Raw genomic sequence first — 12,193 nt, 5'->3', positions numbered from 1 at the left:
TGACTATGCAAGTCACCTGATGCAGTTATCATGGAGTCTGTCCAGCCCCAGGATTGCTTCTTGTGCATCACCCTGCCACATTACTAGTTACCTGACCAGCACCTGGATGTGCCCTGTTCGTGACACAGACACGACCCTGGTAATGCTGAGTACCCGGGGTAAGGAAGGACAACCTATCCCCCCTTCTACAAACCCAAGAAGCATGTCATTAGCTTCAAATAAAAACATGAGGCAATTTCTTTGGAATATTATAGGCCACAGCAGCCTTTATTTAACATAAAACAAAATACATTACAATACACATCAATAACATTTTTTAACTCTAGGAGGAGTCCTTGGAGCTCCCAAGAATCTGGTGATTAACACTGCATAGTGTGAACGTACATCAAACCAAATTACTCCCAGCCGCTACCACACTGGCTCGGGAGCACAAAAAACCCAGCGGGTTCACTGTTCATGCTAAAATTCAAGGGGAACCGACCACCCCTGACAGAACTCCCTTCCACAATTCACCAGATCCAAAACGAGTTGAATTCCAAAGACAGAGGAGCCATAATCCAATGGATCTCCCAACCCAATTTCCACAAACTCCAAGGACTCCACCCAGCCACCACAAGGAGAGACTTTGAATACCTCAAAGGCCCGAGACCCCACGAAAAGCTATGGCCTTCTCCACACCTTCTTGCAAACCAAGCGCCCAAAAATCCATACCGACCGCATTTAAATGCACCCCATCGGCCAACCAGAAAGCACCATCCCCTTTCTCCAAATCAAAATGCCTGACGGCAACCCCACCATTCCTGACCACAAAAGCTGAGACAGCCCTATTAACTTTTATCCTGGCCTTGTCAATTTTTTCCAACGACCGCATATTCCTCCAACATTTGCGCAGCACAATATCTGACCAGACAACGGATAACCCAGGATACAAAAGCCATAAACGTAACAAATCTTACTTTATATCCCTGATCAATTCCCTAAAAGGCCGCACAGCCAAATCGTTACCCCCTACGTGTAGCACCAAAATATCTGGGGACTTATCCAAAATGACAGCATTATGTATTTCCCGCAACACCCTATTCCAGGACATTCCCCTAAAACCAATCCATCTGACCACCGCCATCTTCCGATCAAATCCAAGCTGTCTACCCTCCGACCGTACATCCGCTCGCAGTGCTCCCCAGTGCACATAGGAATGGCCGAAAATCCACACCAATAGCGGCAAGGGATCTGAAAAATACAAACACAAATCACTCAAAAAACAAGCCCCTTACATCTTTTAAATGCCAAACAAATTGACAACGCCAGGTAACAAACAACACCCCCTCAGGCCTCACATAACTGCGATACCTATCCAATCTCCATCTTCCAATACGCTTAATGACATCAACCCCTAAACCACCCACAGCCGCCTCCGTTGCCGCCCCAATGCGAAAAGAGTGAGGCGCAAAACGATGATCATCCAACCCCAAAACTTTGAGCGCCTTCTTAAAAACCATAGTAAACTGACATCTCGAAAGGAAGGAACCATCCTCATGGCAGAGTAGAGGTCCTACTCTATTAGGCATAAGCTCCCAAAAACGCACCAAACAACTCACCGGACACATTCCTGACCCAGCGACAGCACCCAACACAACCTTCTTACCCCGTCCTTCCGGGTCCGTCTTTGAACGACGCAACCAAAACTCTACCCACCCCCCAGACAATAAGACATCCCATGCTGATATCCCCCCATAACTTTTTTGGAGGGAGACACCAATTCCCCGATTCTCATTGCACCAAAGAAAGCGAAAGAAAAAGCCACCCTGAACAAACGACACTCGAAATCTGACCCACATCAAGAAACCAACACCTCCCCCAACCTTTCCAACAAGGAAAAGGACACCGGACGCCTCGAATCTAATTGACACTTCCTTCTACGAAAACCCTTTATAGCCTGTCTCACCAAAAAAGCCTTGGACACATCCTGTTGCCCCCGCAATTTAAAACCGAAAGCCAGCGCAGCCATAATGCGAGACACCTTCGTACAAGACCAACCGTCTGAAGCCCCACTACTCAACCAAGATAACAATGCCCCCACTTGCTCATCTGTAACCCCCCCACCAGGGCAAGCCGCCAACACCCTTTCCCAAGATGACCAAATTGCCTGATAAGCCTCCCAAGTTTTTGGAGCCAGCGACGACTTGATCAACTCTTCCGCGTCCCGGATGCCACAAGCCAAAGTTCCGCCGGGCTTTGCAAACCGATGGCCTCTGCTTCCGGAGCCAAGGACCGAAAACGCTCGAACTGAAATCGAGAAAGAGAGTCAGCAATGGAGTTACGAATACCTGGCACATGAGATGCCGTAACCTGCGAGTTCAAGGCCAAACACAATAACACCAACTGTCAAAGCACCCGTACGAAGCAGTGAGACCTTTAATCGCGCAAACCACTCCCATATTATCACAGTTGAAACGAATGCATCTGTTATGAAATTCCTGTTGCCACAAATGCACTGCCACCAAAATAGGAAAAATTTCCAGCAACGCGATGTTGCGAACCAGACCAGACGAAAACCACTCTGCCGGCCAAGGTGCTGCACACCACTGCCCTCTGAAGTACTCTCCGAAGCCAGTACCTCCAGCGGCATCCGTAAACAACTCCAATGAATCGTTGTCCACAACCTCCTCCATCAGCAAAGAACGACAGTTATAAGTTTCCAAAAATGTGCTCCAAACTGCCAAATCCTCCTATAACTCTGCCGGTAACCGAATGAAATGATGCGGGGCACGAACACCAGCCGTGGCCATCGCCAATTTCCTGAAAACACTCTCCCCATGGGCATGACCCGACAGGCAAAATTCAGCTTCCCAAGCAAAGATTAAAGATCCCGCAACGTCACTTTCTTCAAACGCTGAACCCGAGACAAATCCTTGCACAACCCCTCTATCTTCTTGACAGGCAACCTAAACTCCCACTTAACCGTATCTATCACAATGCCCAAGAAACTCAAACATTTACTCGGGCCTTCTGTTTTTCCCGGAGCCAAAGGAACACCAAAATGATCAGCCACCCCCTCCACGGCCCTCAAAAGCCCCCCACACCGATCCGGCCCTCCTGGGCCGATACACAAAAAATTGTCCAGATAGTGAATGACGGAATCACAGGCCGAAACGTCCTTCACCACCCATTCCAAAAAAGAACTAAACGTTTCAAACAGGGCACATGATAAGGAACAACCCATGGGCAAGCATCTATCCACGAAGAAACCCCCCTCCCAAAAACAACCCAAAAGCTTAACACTGTCTGGATGAACCGGCAATAACCTAAATGCTGCCTCAATATCCATTTTGGCCAGCAGGGCCCCTTTACCAGACTTACGAACCCATGCAATGGCCTCATCAAATGATGCATACACCACCGAGCAAAGCTCTGGCGCAATACCATCATTGACGGACAACCCACGAGGGTAAGACAGATGGTGAATCAAATGGAATTTACCAACTTCCTTCTTTGGGACTACACCCAAAGGGGAAACAACTCAGTCCTCAAACGGAGGAGATACAAAGGGGCCGGACAAACGACTCAAAGTCACCTCCTTCTTTAACTTCTCCGAAACCACCTCACCGTGTATTACCGCGGACCGCAAATTTTTAAGAACCCGGGGAACCACAAACGGAGGGGAAGGATTTCTTGAAGCATTTAGAAGCCCCGTGACTGGAACCACTGCAGTGGGAACAAAGGTGTTTGAATTTACAGTTGACCCCGAACTTACACTGGTCATCATTGAACTGCCAACATAAACCCTGATTGACCAGACTGCCCCGCTGAACTGGACTGGCTATTCTGTCCGGAACCTCCGGCCCCCCATGGAAAGGATTGACCAAACTTATACTGCGCCATAAAGCGCAACCAGAGCCCAATGTCCATTTGGTCCCATCTCTGAGTCAGACGAATAGCTTTTCTCTGCCGAAATTGCTCATCATGTCTCAGCCAGGCCTGCCCTCCGTACACTCTATGAGCCTCTCCAATAGAATCCATGTAGCAAAAAAGGCCAGAACAATTTTCTGGCGCTCTTTCCCCAATGACGCTCGCTAAAATTGCGTAGGCCTGAAGCCAGTTTATGAAAGTCTGCAGTATTAACCGCAACCTACGCTTCTCCTCTTCCTCGTTTTTGCTGTCCTCCTTTTTATCCTTGTCTAAATTACATTTTTCCAAAGGGAGTAACGAGAAAATTTCCACGTATTCATCCTTTAAAATTTTTCCCTAACCTTCTTTTTAAGGTGTGCCCCCAGAGGGCCCTCAAAACATACGTAGACCTCCCCATGAGCCCTATCATCCAGATTAATCCGACACTCTTTTTCCTTCTCGGCTTGTACGGAAAGAGAGACGGGTTCCACGTGCGACACTGCCCCTTCCCTAAACCGACAGCCCCTCCATGCAGACCTACCCAGCCGCCAAATGCCTTTGCTCCTCCATCCCCCTCTCCAATCTCACTAACAAATCCCTCACATTGGCTAACACTGCACCCACTTCAACCCCACCCGGGACACCAGCCGTACTGACAGAAACCAATTCTCCTTGTCGACCCCCACCAGCAGGAGAAGAGAAAAGCTGTGAAGACAACGATGAAGACGCATACTCACCGGGCTGCGAGGGCACTGTGATCCCTCCAGCGGGAGTGCCGGGCTCCTGATGCCACTGTCCTGAGAGATCCAAACCCGATCCATCTGGGGAAGACTGTTGTTGGTGTCCATGGCTTGAACTCGAGCGTAACCCCAGCGACACCGCGTCAGACGCAGATGTAGACAGACCAGGTTGCTGACTCTGGAACAGCTGCCGAGCCTGTGATCCCGCTGCTGCAGCGCATGGGCCCCCATCAGCCTGTGACGATTCCTCAGCTGTAGCCATATCCACCGACGCAGGTGAGCACCTTGCCACAGCATGAAGGGCCAGCCCTGCTCCTTGTTGTCCGGGACCACCCGCCCCAGCACGCGCCACGCTTCCTCATCTGCCTGCTGATGATGCAGAGGCAGGCCGCACGGCCGGAACACCACCGCCACGGCCTCCCGACATGGAAAGCCTCGCTTGCTGCCCGGAGCGCGCTAGCTCTGCCCCCCTAGCACTTTGGGGTGAAGGCCTAGCAGCCGCCGCCGGACTCCGCCTGGCAATAGGATTCCTCCCAGGCCGGGGCCCGACCTGGAGGGTCCCTGGAGGGGCTCCTGCGCCTGTGGGGGGCCCTGGGAGCCGAATCCGGTGAGAGGCGTTCTGGAGGCCTGGTCCGCCTCGAGCGCCTAACTGGTGACATTGCAGCTGCTAATGCCGACCCAGAGCTCCTGCCAATGATGGCCGCAACCTGCTCCTCAAGCCAGCCTGAGGGCTGCAACGCCGCTGCCGCCCGCAGGCTCTTCAGGATCTGGTCCACCGCTGCCATGGTGAGTGTGCACTCGATGCCCAGAGAGCGGGAAGTGAATAGGCCCCTCCCACCACCTCTTCATAACCCTGTCTCCACACCAGGCCCCAACCTCCTTCAACCTAACCCCTCCTAACACACCATTGTCATGCTGTCTTACACCGCGGGGGGGGGAGGGGCGGCTCAGCTCCGGACATTACTTAGATGATGGTGCATAAGCATTGGATTTCCTGTCCTTCAGTATGCAAAGTGAATTCTATTACCTCATAATGACTGACACATTTGTGATATATGCCATGATTGGAGCCTAGTCATTTATATAGTTTGTATGATACATTCTCCAAACACCCCCTGATGAAGCTTGATGTCAATCACGTGTTAGTTGTGGTTTCTTTAATAGCTAAAATGTACTCCATGTCACTGAGAATTACTATCATTATATGTGCTTTTATGTGGCATCACTTTCTCCCCTTTTATCTGTATGCAACTTCACAATCTATGATATATATACAGTATATAATATACATACGTCATGTCACTGCATTCCATGTGTGCTCCGGTCCTGAGCCCGCATTTTTCAGGCACATGACAGCTGATCTGATCAGCTGTCTTCTGCCCCTAACAGCCGTGGGTGGAATCGTGATAGGGTGTTAACATGTTAAACAAGCCCTGCTATGTGCAGCACAAGTGATCAGATGATCGTAGCTCCAAATCTCCTCAAGAGACTATTCAAGAAATCTCTTAAAGAGACTATTGAAACAAGTAAAAAGTAGAAAAAAAGTATTTTTAAAAATATAAAACAATGAAAAAATTGTAAAAGTTCAAATCACCTCCCTTTTGCCCCCATTCAACATAAAACAAAAATAAAAATGCATATATTTGGTATTGATGCGTTCAGAAACGCCTGATCTATTAGGACACTAAACATGCGATTATGCTGCAACACAGGTGACACAGCTGGAACCTGCCTGCAGAAAGGGTTTTATTTTTTCAGTATGTACAGGTATTTATTATGCAAACTAGGGGGCAAGGTCACTGATGGATCAGTGACCTGTCAGCAGTCTGCATTATGAATACCTAATCAAAGCACCACATGAAGATGCCCCCACATCCCCGCCCCGGCGCATGAGCATATCATTACTTAAAAACTACAAATATAGGTTAAACAACAACCACAAGACGAATTTCATCAACCAAGGTATCATTTTAATCAGTATTAAAGCGCTGACCTGACACTGTCTGTAGGTTACTGTGCACAATCCTGCTGACAGGTTCACTTTAAAGAATGTGGTACGCTTGACCTAAAATATTTCAATCACTCTTACTTGGCAAGGCATGACCTCAAAACTTTTCATGAACACCAGGCTGCCTTAGCACTACTTGATTGTGATGTTTCAGCACAATGGAATTCAATGGTAAATACTGTATGTTGAAGCAGCTGTATGAACTGAATGAATTGGTGACTGATTATACCAGGTAGCAGACAAACTGGAGCTTAGATTACTTTGAAATCTGACATTCACATCTGATGCAAGACCCAAACACAGGAAAAAAGAGGTATGCAAGATCAGGGATCACCTGATAAATACATTTTATATTATTAGAAATAGAACAAGCCAAAAAACAATTAAAAACAATTAAAAAAACCCATGTCTCTTGAAGAATGGATAAAAGAGCCCTTAATAATATTTAAAATTTTGAACATATGGAATCTGTAACATCATCATAAACCATCATAATTGTATATATTCTAGTTTGCATGATTTTTTGCCTATAATTGGACAATTGCATCATGCTATCCTGTGCTGGGGTGTGCTGAGCTGTCAGTGCTTTGATTGACAGCTCGGTTGACCTGTCTGAGACTGGAAGGGGCAGAGATTTCCACAGGTGCTCCATGTTCTTGGTAATTGCCCTGCTATATAGGTGACCTGTCTGGCCCAGATCATTGCCAGTCAAAAGCTTGACCTAAGCTTGTCCTCTCTGGTGTGTTCACCTGTACCCTGTTCTATAAGTTCTGATCTTCATCTGCTGCTGACATTTGGACCGTGTTCAGACTACCTATTTGTTATTGCCCCTTTGCATCTGATATTACGTTGCTGACCTCTGGACCGTGTTCAGACTACCGTTTGCTATTGCCCCATTGCATCTGATATTCCATTGCTGATCTTTGAACCATGTTCAGACTACCCGTTTGTTATTGCCCCTTTGCATCTGATATTCTGCTGCTGACCTTTGGACTGTGTTCAGATTACCCATTTGTTATTACCCCTTTGCTTATCCGCTATTTCTCTGGTATTCTGACCCTGGCATGTGATTTGACTTACCATTTCGTATTTTCCCTTGGTTTACTACGTGCTCTTTTGATATTGACCACGGAACGTCTGACTTCGCTGACTCACGGCCTGTCTGTCGGTTGTGACTAGCGTCACAGCAGCCTTTCAGTTGGTGAGGCTTTAAATGTATGTACACACTGATATATTCGCTTATCACATAAGAATGACTATTTGTGCATGCGCGCACTCAACCCATTCTAAGTATCCTTAACTGTGGCTTCTAACTGCATACTGAGACACACAGTTCAATGTGAAATGTGACTTTCGGTTACAAATATAAGGATTTGTGAGATGTCAAACTTCTGACATCTCTCCATTGCCTTCGACAGCTGGTAATCAGTATTTTCTTGATAACTTTACATACATATGCTGCTCCAAAAAATAAAGGGGAACACTTAAACAACAGAATATAACTCCATGTAGATAAAACTTCTGTGAAATCAAACTGTCCACTTAGGAAGCAACACTGTATGACAATCAATTTCACATACTGTTGTGCAAATGGAATAGACAACAGATGGAAATTATTGCCAATTATCAAGACACCCTCAATAAAGGAGTGGTTCTGCAGTGGGGACCACAGACCACATCTCAGTACCAATGCTTTCTGGCTGATGTTTTGGTCACTTTTAAATGTTGGTTGTGCTTTCACACTCGTGGTAGCATGAGACTGACTCTACAACCCACACAAGTGGCTCAGGTAGTGCAGCTCATCCAGGATGGCACATCAATGCGAACTGTGGCAAGAAGGCTTGCTGTGTCTGTCAGCGTAGTGTCCAGAGGCTGGAAGCACTACCAGGAGACAGGCCAGTACACCAGGAGATGTGGAGGGTCCATAGGAGGGCAACAATCCAGCAGCAGGACCGCTACCTCCATCTTTGTGCAAGGAGGAACAGGAGGAGCACTGCCAGAGCCCTGCAAAATGACCTCCAGCAGGCCACCAATGTGCATGTGTGCATGTGTCTGCACAAAATGGTTAGAGACCGACTCCATGAGGATGGCCTGAGTGCCCGACATCCACAGATGGGGGTTGTGCTCACAGCCCAACATCGTGCAGGACGCTTGGCATTTGCCACAGAACACCAGGATTGGCAAATTCGCCAATCTCGCCTGTGCTCTTCACAGATGAAAGCAGGTTCACACTGAGCACATGTATCAGACTTGACAGAGTCTGGAGATGCCGTGGAGAGCAATCTGCTGCCTGGAACATCCTTCAGCATGACCGGTTTGGTACTGGGTCAGTATTGGTGTGGGGTGGCATTTCCTTGGAGGGCCACACAGTCCACCATGTGCTTGCCAGAGGTAGACTGACTGCCATTAGGTATCGAGATGAGATCCTCAGACTCCTTGTGAGACTATATACTGGTGCGGTTGGCCCTGGGTTCCACCTAATGAAGGACAATGCCAGACCTCATGTGGCTGGAGAGTGTCAGCAGTTCCTACAAGATGAAGGCATTGAAGCTATGGACTGGCCCACCAGTTCCCCAGACCTGAATCCGATTGAACACATCTGGGACATCATGTCTCGCTCCATCCACCAACATCATGTTGCACCACAGACTGGCCAGGAGTTGGCAGATGCTTTAGTCTAGGTCTGGGAGGATATTATCCGAAACAGAGAGAAGTAAATCTCAGAGCAAGATTTACTTAAATATAGTCTTTTAATAATGAATAATTCAAACAAGGATAATCATTAAAATACATACAAAAATTGATATGACATGGATAGTGACACCTAAGTGCCACATCCGGCGAGGTTGAAATACAAAAACACAAGTAGCAAGAAAATCCCTCAAAAAACTATAAATCATATGTTAAAAGAGGTAATGAGGCAATAGTGGATAGTCCAATTTAAGGCTACAGCATGACTCAAAAAAGTGCGCAAGTGCAATACAAGTAGATAAATCAAATCAATAAAATGTGATGACAGGAGCCATATTCAACTAAGCCAAGTTCTATGCAGAGTCCACTGTTACCAGCTATAACCTCTAACCTAAAGATATATAAATATCCAAGTAGATAAAGGGGAGAGAACATAAATTAGGTAATAATAGCAGTGCCAACCTACCAGCCAGGCATGGAAGAAGAGCCCCGACGCGCGTTTCGTTATCAGTGCTTCCTCGGGGGGCGTGGTGTAACGTAAGTATTGCAGATATTTATAGGGCATTCAAAAAAGAAGCCACAATAATGCGGTCTGATGTGGCGCTTCCAGCAGCATGGCGGGGACCGGAAACCATGGTCTTGGAGCGGCCCCCAAATGCAGGGCAGCGGGGTACTCGGTACCGGGTCTCTCGGTCCTGGGGATGTCACGGTGGCCTGACCCGGTCCGTGGCCCTGCTAAGGGGTGCCCAATTAAAGATGTAGGTGACGGTGTAGGTCGCAGTAAATAACGAGGACACAGGGTTGCAGTCTCTTTACCTCTTTACTGAAGGCTTTGGCATCCACAATCCAGAGCACTGTTAGCAGGGCTGGCTGAGACTGGCCGGTCCGAAGGCACATCCAGGGTTCCCTTTGCAGGTGGAAATCAGTAGCCTACCTACTAACGCCTGGGTGTTGTAGTACTTCCCTGCTGAGCACCACGGGATAGTCCTCACAACTGTCGTGTATGTTTCTTTTCTTTCTCTCCGTCCCCCAGATGATATGGATAGGACGCACCCATATGACGCGGTAGGCCTGGAGTTATTTTATAGGGACCCTAGTGACGCCTCTCTCCCACAATTGCCTCCGTTGTCTTCATTAGGTGAAAAAGGTGAGACAGCCAACCTAGAATTAACTGCCCTACCATAGTTTAAAGTAAAGCGTAGAGTCTATTACTTCCTCGGCGTTCCGGCCGCCGGCTGCGCACCTCAGAAGGATGTTGCCGATCTCGGGGCACGACTCCTTCTGGTTCTATCGCCTTTGTGCTGTGATCTCGTTTCTCACTTCTCCACAATATACTTTGCTTCGTGTCCTTTCTTAAGATGCCGCTGCAATGAGGTGCAGGCACGGCTCCGTAACGATCTGTCCTTTGCTAGGCCTCTGTCAGGATCCCACCCCTGACAGGGACCCCCCTGAATCTTCCCAAGTAACGCTCTCCTCTCACTAGATGTTACCTGGGCAAAACCCAGTCAGCTTCTCTCTAACTTCCTATCCAACCCCCAGTTTTACCAGAGTGTGAGGAGTGGCCTAATACATAGAACCTTTGCTCCCCCTGTTGGCCAGAGTGTGAAGTGTAATGTGTGACTGTGATACCTGGTCAGGTGAACTCTTTTAGTGCAATCAGACGTACCATCACTCCCCTTAGCGGCAGAGCGACGTTACTGCAACGACCAGGTCTCTGGGGCGCTGCACTCCCCCCGTTAAATACAGTACTCCCGGACTGGGAAAGAAGAACAACAATACATGTTAGCAAAAGACATACAAAATTTTGAAATGCTGTAAACAAGTAAATTTTAACAGTGCTTATCTTTATGGGAGGTGAGTACACTTGAACGTTACAAACAGAAACATATTTACATTGTGCTTAAGATTTTAAATAACACTTATTAAATAACTGACTATAAATAACTATCATTACCCAGCCGGGCATTCTATCTACTAAGTGCAAATTCGGAACAATAATTTAACTCTTCCTTTAAGGGTGTAAGGGCAGGTACCCACTAAAGGCACACTATAAAACACTATAGTACAAATTAACTTTTCTTTATCTTCCTAAGTACAGATTCACCAACCATCTTCTTATGGCTTTCCGGAGGACTCACTAACCCCTACGGGTTCACTTTATTGAAACTCAGTTTTCAACTTTCCCTGGTCCTTAATTTTCAAAGAACATCATTAAACGTTTCTTATTACTAACTAACCAACTACATACTATTCCTATGTAACCATTATTACTATTTAACTTTCTTAAGGCAACATTATATTTTGGCTAAGTGCAGCAAGGAACATTCCCTTTAAGAGGGACATCTCAAGTCTCTTTGAGGTAGTGCAAACTATCAATTTGCAAGTCTGCGGTAAACAAGAACTTCTGCGCTGTATCCAGGAACAGTCTCTTCAAAAAGCTCTTCTCTTTTTAAAACCAGTAGGGGGCACCTTTAAGAAGGTGCAAACTATATACAGCGACAGTTTGTGAATCATTCACCGTCCATGATTCGGCAGTCTTTTAGAACACTGATGAACTTGTGCAAAAACAAACATAAAACAATAGGGATCCCGGGTCAACAAAGGGATCCCTTTAAGAATTAACCCTGGTTGGGTGTAAAGCAGCAGGACAGCTGGAAAACAAACAGTTAACTATTTACATACTCGTGGTTCCGAGGTTCATTCTCATAGTAGGTTGCAAAGCATCATTCGGTAGCGGACGCTTCCTTACCGGGAAAGCTTCGATTCCGTGTCCTCATCTGATGCGGTGTCAGTATCAGTGGTTCGTCTCTCAGGTGCGGCCAGGTCACCAGGGGTCTGAATTCGAATGTCAGTTTTGGTAGCAAGT

At 47.2% G+C, this 12,193-nt stretch overlaps 1 protein-coding gene across 2 annotated transcripts in view; it reads right to left on the bottom strand.

The window, feature by feature from the left end:
- Positions 1–12,193, bottom strand: part of C4H10orf71 (chromosome 4 C10orf71 homolog) — a 375,364-nt gene that overhangs the window by 126,142 nt on the left and 237,029 nt on the right. The window lies entirely within an intron of this gene.

The sequence above is a fragment of the Ranitomeya variabilis genome, chromosome 4 (assembly GCF_051348905.1).
Source record: "Ranitomeya variabilis isolate aRanVar5 chromosome 4, aRanVar5.hap1, whole genome shotgun sequence".
NCBI classification, from domain to species: Eukaryota; Metazoa; Chordata; class Amphibia; order Anura; family Dendrobatidae; genus Ranitomeya; species Ranitomeya variabilis.
This window is presented reverse-complemented; position numbering and strand designations above follow the sequence as displayed.